This window comes from Grammomys surdaster, unplaced genomic scaffold, assembly GCF_004785775.1.
Source record: "Grammomys surdaster isolate TR1022 unplaced genomic scaffold, NIH_TR_1.0 124565, whole genome shotgun sequence".
NCBI lineage: Eukaryota > Metazoa > Chordata > Mammalia > Rodentia > Muridae > Grammomys > Grammomys surdaster.
In genome coordinates this window covers 244,239-252,286 of record NW_021619544.1, presented here as the reverse complement: position 1 = coordinate 252,286, position 8,048 = coordinate 244,239, and the positions used below count along the sequence as shown (strand labels likewise).

The 8,048-nt window shown below is 39.2% G+C and overlaps 1 non-coding gene across 1 annotated transcript; it reads right to left on the bottom strand.

Annotated features, from left to right (window-relative positions):
• Positions 1-970: 970 nt before the first annotated feature.
• Positions 971-1,077, bottom strand: LOC114636603. Its single transcript, XR_003713648.1, has one exon. It is a non-coding gene; the product is annotated as a U6 spliceosomal RNA (small nuclear RNA).
• Positions 1,078-8,048: the final 6,971 nt, after the last annotated feature.

Below are 8,048 nucleotides of genomic sequence, written 5' to 3'. Positions count from 1 at the left end.
TAAATTAATCTCTGTTACTACTCAACAACAATACTCATGTGCTATTGCAATGTTTCTCTGCCCCGTATTTTCTTTTGTCCCATTACAACACTTGTGATTCCTTAAAATCTTAATGTTCCCATCACAGGGCACCACTCATTGTATCCCATTACAGTGTTCATCTGTCCTATCACAATGTCTTCTTATCCTATCATAATATTTTGTTCCATCAAAATGTTCCAGTATCCCAGCTCAATCCTGTAACAGTGTTCCACTGTCTGATCCCATTCCTCTACCTATTTTGCTATGACAATATCCCATTTTCTAGTCACAATACTTGGACCTATCATGATGTAGCACTGGGTTTCCTGGATAGCATGGCAAATTAGAAGCCTCAGCACTGAAGCTCAAGAAAATACACAACAAGCTCCTTTCCTACAAGAGGCAGGGCCTGTAAATAAATTTAGTAAGCCTGGGAAGATCTCTGAAGGGAAGCAGGTAGATGCACTGAAAACTGATACTGGGTTTCCCTGAATCTCGAATCATTAACCCTGTCTAAACCCTGGGAGAGTAGTAGAAACTTCATGGGAAGTAATATTCTACATACATGGAACTTACAGGATTGGAAGAGGTCAAAATGGACTTCTGGGGGATATACTAGGAAAGAATTTACAAATATTCCCCACATGCCAGAGCTCCCTGGAACACAGGCTACAGTGCCCATTTACTGTACCATATGCAGCTTTCAAGGAAAAGAAATATCTGAGAACCACTTTTCAACTCAGTGCAGCTCTGTCACCAATCTCATTCTATGAATATTTAAAAAGTTTTATTATTATACAACCTCTACTGTAGCATATACACTCATAGTAGTGCTTGTTTACACGTTGCTTTGTTAGGTTCAAGGATTATTCTGTATATCTTTTCACCCAAAGACTCTCTACTTTTTGCCTACATCTCATCCCCTTTTATTTGTATATCTTTTTTTAAAAAAAATATGGAACACTTTGCAAATTTGTGTGTCATCCTTTTGCAGGGGCCATGCTAATCTTCTCTGTATTGTTCCAATTTTAGTATATGTGCTGCTGAAGTGACCACATGTGTCTTTTCTTATCTCATACTTATCCCCTCTTTTGTGCAAAAACCCTATGTCTGTGTTTTGCCTATGTGTTTGTCTTTGTACTATATCTGCAGAGGCCAGAAGAGGACAGCTTATTCTCTAGAACAGGAGTTACAGATGGTGATTAGTGGTTAAGTGGGTGTGGGGAACCAATCTCAGGTCCTCTGATGCCACCTCTACTGCCACCTTTGTACTTTGTTTATAACCTTCCAGGGCTGTACTTCTGTCCTTCATGAGCACCTGCTCTCATGTGGTGCACACCAATGCACACAGGCACACACATATAAAAATCTGTATAACCTTCCATAATTAACTTACATACTTTTTAAACCTATACTCAATTAAGTTATAGTAAGTATGTACTTATACATAATTAACTTATAGTATGCACTTATACTTACTTAACTCATAACCATCCTTAATTAACAATATCTGTCAACTTGTAACAATATCCCAAGTTTTCATTCCCTGCTACTTTTCTCACTTCATCAATCTTGCTTCCCTCCCATACCTAATCTTAGTTGCCAAACTGCATTGTGGGATAACCCAGCCCACGGCATCCCTAGGCAGGTGAGCCTGGGCTGTTTAAGAAGCTAGCTGCCGGGCAGTGGTGGCTCATGCCTTTAATCCCAGCACTTGGGAGGCAGAAGCAGGTGGATTTCTGAGTTCAAGGCCAGCCTGGTCTACAGAGTGAGTTCCAGGACAGCCAGGGCTACACAGAGAAACCCTGTCTCGAAAAACCAAAAAAAGAAGAAGAAAGAAGAAGAAGAGGAGGAGGAGGAGGAGGAGGAGGAGGAGGAGGAGGAGGAGGAGAGGAGAAAGCAGCAGCAGCTAGCTGAGCATGGAGTAAAAGAGTGAGCCAGAGAACAAACCAGCAATCAGTATTCTTCATGGTTTCTGTTTGAGTTCCTACCCTAAATACCCTCAACGATGGATTGTGATCTAGAAGTGCAAGATGAAATAAATCCTTTCTTCCCAAGTTGCTTTTGGTCAATATTTTATGAAAATACTAGAAGAGAACAAAACTAGTATAAGTTCTTCATAAAGACAAGCAAGGTTATCAACCCCTTAGACAAATCTAGATGGCATAGAGAAACCAAATTAGTAAAATTAGAGATTTAGAGAGTCATTATGATAGCTATCAATGAAATCAAGAAAGTCATTAGTCAATACCTTAAAGACATTCCATAAAACTGGAAAATCTAAAGAAATGTCTATTTCTGGATACATTTGACTTAAAATTAAACCAAGATGGGATAAATGCAGGCATGGTTCAATATAAGTCAATAGTTTAACAGTATAAATTACATAAATGGGTTCAAAGACAGAAATCATATGGTCATCTCAGATGCAGAAGAGGCTTTCTGAGGAGATCCAATGTCTCGCAATAAAAGTCCTGAAGAAACTCAGTAAAAGTAATATATATCAAAATAATAAAATCTGTATGTCACAAACCTATAGCCAGTATTAGAGAACAACTAAAGCCATTTCCATGAAAATCAGGAACAAGACAAGAGTGTCCAGTTTCTCCACTCTACAGTCCTTGAGTCTTAACTAGAGCTATAAGAAGAGAAGCACAGGATAAAAAAAAAAAAAAAAAAAAAAAAGGAAAAAAGACAAAGTATAACTTGCAGGTGATGAATATAAACCTTAAACCATTCATCAGAAAACTCTGACAACACTTTCAGTAAATTGGAAGAATACAAAATTAATATATAAAAATTGAGAGTCTTCCTATATATACTAATAGCAAGTATACTGGAAAGAAATCAAGGAAGCTACCCCATTCACTATAATCTTTAAGGTGAAAAAAAAAAACTTGGAATAACCTAAGGAATAAAACTAATGTAAAAGATATTTTTTGTTTGTTTTTTCGAGACAGGGTTTCTCTGTATAGCCCTGGCTGTCCTGGAACTCACTTTGTAGACCAGGCTGGCCTCGAACTCAGAAATCCGCCTGCCTCTGCCTCCCAAGTGCTGGGATTAAAGGCGTGTGCCACCACCGCCCGGCATAAAAGATCTTTACAATGAAGATGATCAAAGTTTAAACCAAAGTGATCAAAGAAGATGCTAGAAGATGAAAAAACTTTCTGTGTTCGTGGATCAGAAGAATTACTATTGTAACAATGGCTATCCTACCAAAACAGTAGTTTCAAGGTAATCTCAATAAAATTACGAAGCCTCTTTGCAGAAATAGGAAAATAATCCTAAAGTTAATATGGAAGTACACACACCCTAAATAGCCACAGAAATACAGAACAACAATAATAAATAATTGAGATATGACTTAGCAGTTAAGAACACTTGTAGAGATCCCAAATCGAGTTTTTTAGCAACTAAGTAGTGGCTTCTAGCCAAATGTAACTCCATTACCAGAGAATGTGACACCATTTTCCTGCCTACAGGGGTACCAGGCATATATGGTATATATCTTTCATATATATATGAATGATAAGCACTTATAAATCTTTTTTAAAGGATATTCTTTGAAATAGTCTCATGACTGATTTTAAGTTATACTACAGAGTAATAATGCTGTAGTAATTATGCTGTAATAAGTACAGCATAATATTGGCACAGAAAATAGATACACAGATCCATGATGTAGAATTGAGGACCCATGAATAAGCTAATAAAACTCCAACCACCTGATCTGTTTGTTTTGTTTATAAGAATGCCCAATATATACATTTGAGAAAATATAGACTCTTGAATACATGGTTGTGTGTTGGGAGCCGACTCTTAGCCGTAAGCGGCTATCATCTTATCATCTTTACAGCCGTCTCGACAAGATTTAAACAGTGAGACAAAAGCAGACAATTGATACACGTAAACAACAAGCAACAAAACAAAAACAGAGAGTTGAGTTCAGGCTGACTTATTTCTTGCCCCATTATCATTACTATGACCTACTGGTCTCCACACAGCAGTTTCCTGCGGCAATCACTTCTGTTTCACTTCTGAATTTTCAGTTGTCCCTTCTTCCAGTAACGTCCCTCACTGGGGGGGATATACCCTGACAAGAGACTTGTTTTCAACAGCCCGCAACAGCTGAGCACACTCTGATAAACATCTTGTTTTGATGTTTAGTGCTGTCAGCAGTTAGGTGCATGTGGCCTCCACACTGCTAGGTGCATGACGTAGTGCCTTCAGCTGTGCTTGTCCACGAGGGCAAGGCACGTGGTAAAGGATATAAATACCCAGGATTTCCTTTCAATAAGAGAGACTTGATCAGACTCTGTCTCGTCTCCATTTTTCCCATCTCTTGCCCATCCATCCTCTCTCTCTCTCTCTCTCTCTCTCTCTCTCTCTCTCTCTCTCTTGCTAGACCCTGACCTGCAGACCGGAGCAGCAGAACAGGCCATTACAAAGTAGCAGAACGGGCCGTTACAGTTGTGAGTTTAGGGATTAGGTTGGGGTAAGGAATATAGTTAGGAGTTTGGGTTAGGGTTCTTGTGCTACAGATTAGGACTAGGGTTATACTCATAGTTAGGTTAGTAGTAGTAGTTGTTATTCTGTTTTAGGGTTTCATTGCTATGAAGGGACACCATGACCATGGCAACTCTTATAAAGGAAAACATTTTGTAAGAAGGAACCAAACTGAAGCCCTTTTGCATAAAACTTCCATTTTCAGTAGGGGTCAGAGTTGTACAGGAGATGCCTTGCCCTCTCACTGGTTTCTACTGGGGGAACACCTGGTATGTCTAATGTGTTCATAGTTTTGTTTAGTTTGATTGTTAATGTTTCATATTTGGAGAAATGGGCCAAAGTTTATCAGTTGGCCATTCATTCTTTGACTTAGTTTTAACACATCTCAAGGATGTTTAGAAAAAAAATGGCTGAATTGGGACAACAAAAATCTGATAAATTGGTACTGCCCTTGGAGCTCTGCATCTGCAGCTAGGAGCCAATCACTGCTAGTGAATCCTTGCCTTCTGCCTGATCTGTACAAGCTACTCTTAAAGGAGCATCAGCAGCCACTCAGGTTTCTACTGTAAGGAGGCTCGTGGTTATTCCTGCTACAGAGTCACTGTTCCAATGAGAATTTAATTCAGCAGGTAGCCAAGTGCTGCTCCCTTGAAATTACAGCTGAAGGAAGTAAGGAAAATTTTGTCTGCCTGTTTTAAACGTATAAATGTATGTGACCACTACATGTTTGTTTCTGTCTGATCTTAAATGTATGAGTTTCTAATGTTCTGTATGTCTTGGTTATAGACTATTGGCTTGTATGGTTGTTATTGGCTCCCATAAGGTTAAAAATCTGTCATCTGTAACAAAAGTTAACTTAAAACTCATAACTCAGGGTTGGATCTATTCTGGAGAGCAGCACATGTCAGGAGCCAACCAAGGAAACATATCTCCAAAGATACTTTTACATTGGGATAAGATTTTATTTTATTTTATTTTATTGGTTCTTTGAGACAGGGTTTCTCTGTATAGCCCTGGCTGTCCTGGAACTCACTCTGTAGACCAGGCTGGCCTCAAACTCAGAAATCCACCTGCTTCTGCCTCCCAAGTGCTGGGATTAAAGGCTTGTGCCACCACAGCCCAGCTGGGATAAGATTTTTATATAAATTCTGTCCTCTCTTAAAAACCAATGAAGAAGAAGAGAAGAAGACGAAGAGGAGGAGGAGGAGGAGGAGGAGGAGAACAAAGAAGGAGAGAAGGAGGAGAAGGAGGAAGAGTTGTTAAAGCTGCACCTCCATGCAATCATATGCAAGAACTCTTCTTGCTGGCAGCCAAACTTTGTAACATAAAAGTAACCCACTGATATTGATTTTAGAAACACTGTGTTTACACTGTTAAAACTTAGTTTTGCCTTCTAAACGTTACTGTGCTCTGACTTTACTTTTTTTTATAATTTTTTTTAATTGGATATTTTATTTACATTTCATATGTTGTCCCCTTACCACATCCCCCACCCACCTGGGAACCCCCTATCCCCTTACCCCTCCTCCTTCTTCTCTGTGGATGTAACCCCTACCTACCCCCCCACTCCCACTTTCCCACCCTCAAAATTCCCACCCCCTGGGGCGTCCAGGCTTCATGAGGTCAAGGATCTCATCTTCCACCTATGCCCAGCAGGGCCCTCCACTCTTACATATTCAGCTGAAGCCCTGGATCCCTCCCTAAGTGCTCCCAGGCTGGTGGTTTAGACCCTGGGAGCTGTGGTTGGTTGGTATTGTTGCTCTCCTCATGGTGCCACAACCCTTTCAGCTCCTTCAGTCCTCACTCCAACTCCTCCATTGAGAACCCCATCATCAGTTCAATGGCTAGTTGTGAGCATCTGCCTCTGAATGTGTCAGACTCTTGCAGACCTCTGAGGAGACATCCATCTCAGGCCCTTATCAGCATGCACTTCCTGACTTCCACATCAGCATCTACCTTTGGTGACTGCACATGGGATGGATACTCATGTGGAAAGGTCTTCAAATGGCCCCTCCTTCAGTTTCTGTCCCTCACTTTGTCTCCATATTTGCTCCCTTGAGTATTTTGTTGCTCCTTCTAAGAAGAACTGAATCACCCCCACTTGGTCTTCCTTCTTTATGAGCTTCATGTGGCCTGTGAGTTGAATCTTGGACATTTCAAGGTTCTGGGCTAATATCCGATAATCAGTGAGTGAATACCATGTGTGTTCTTTTGTGACAAAGAACTCAAGAAATTAGACTCCAGACAACCAAATAACCCTATTAAAAAATGGGGTATAGAGCTTAACAAAGAATTTTCAACGGAAGAAACTCGAATGGCCGAGAAGCACCTAAAGAAATGTTCAGTGTCCTTAGTCATCAGGGAAATGCAAATCAAAACAACCCTGAGATTCCATCTCACACCAGTCAGAATGGCTAATGCTGGCGAGGGTGTGGAGAAAGAGGAACACTCCTCCATTGTTGGTGGGACTGCAAGATGGTGCAACCACTTTGGAAATCAGTGTGGCGGTTCCTCAGAAAATTGGACATAGCATTACCTGAGGATCCAGCTATACCACTCCTAGGCATATACCCAGAAGATGCTCTAACATATAACAAGGACATATGCTCAACTATGTCATAGCAGCCTTATTTATAATAGCCAGGAGCTGGAAAGAACCCAGATGTCCTTCAACTGAGGAATGGATTCAAAAAATGTGGTATATTTACACAATGGAGTATTACTCAGCTATTAAAAACAATGAATTCGAGGGTTTCCTAGGTAAATGGATGGACCTAGAAATCATCATCCTGACTTTACCTTTAAAAATGGTATTTTATTTCGATATTTCAAAAACACACGATTGATTTTAAACTTCTTTAAAGAAAGTTTTGAAAATTTACAGAAAGTTTTAAAAACTGTATATTTTAAAAACAGCTTTTAAAAAGTTTTAATTTATAAAGCTATGGGACATTTTAAAGTTTATTAGGTATTTTATTGTAATGGATGAATGGATAAAGACTAAAAATTAGGACCACAACTGAACACCAGAGACTGAAAAATTTCTATTTTATACTGCAATAAAACATTGACCTTATGCAGTCTGACAAAGAACTTGAACATTAAAGGGTTGTAGCATTTTAAAAATATGGAAAATCAGTGTCTTAAAAATGTCTGTTAGCCTATTCAGCCTAACAGAAGCTGATTTAAAGACATATCGCTGATTTCGTTGTTTTTACTAGCATTATTAAGCTATACCTATTTTGGTAAACTGAATCATATAACAACAACAACAAACCTGTTGTGTTCCATAGTAGTATACCATGTAAGGATCAAAGGAACAAGTAAGCTTCCAGTCTCTATGTTTTAAAGTGATATCTCAATACTGAAAGAGCTTTAATTCAGAAGTTGCCATTTCATTGTAAACTCTTAGGGTTAATTTAAAAAATGATCAAGTTCTTTATGATGTTCAGAATGATATTTGTAATCATGCTAAACACCTGTAATTATGGGCAAGTTTCTATGTGCAAGTTCCCTAAATA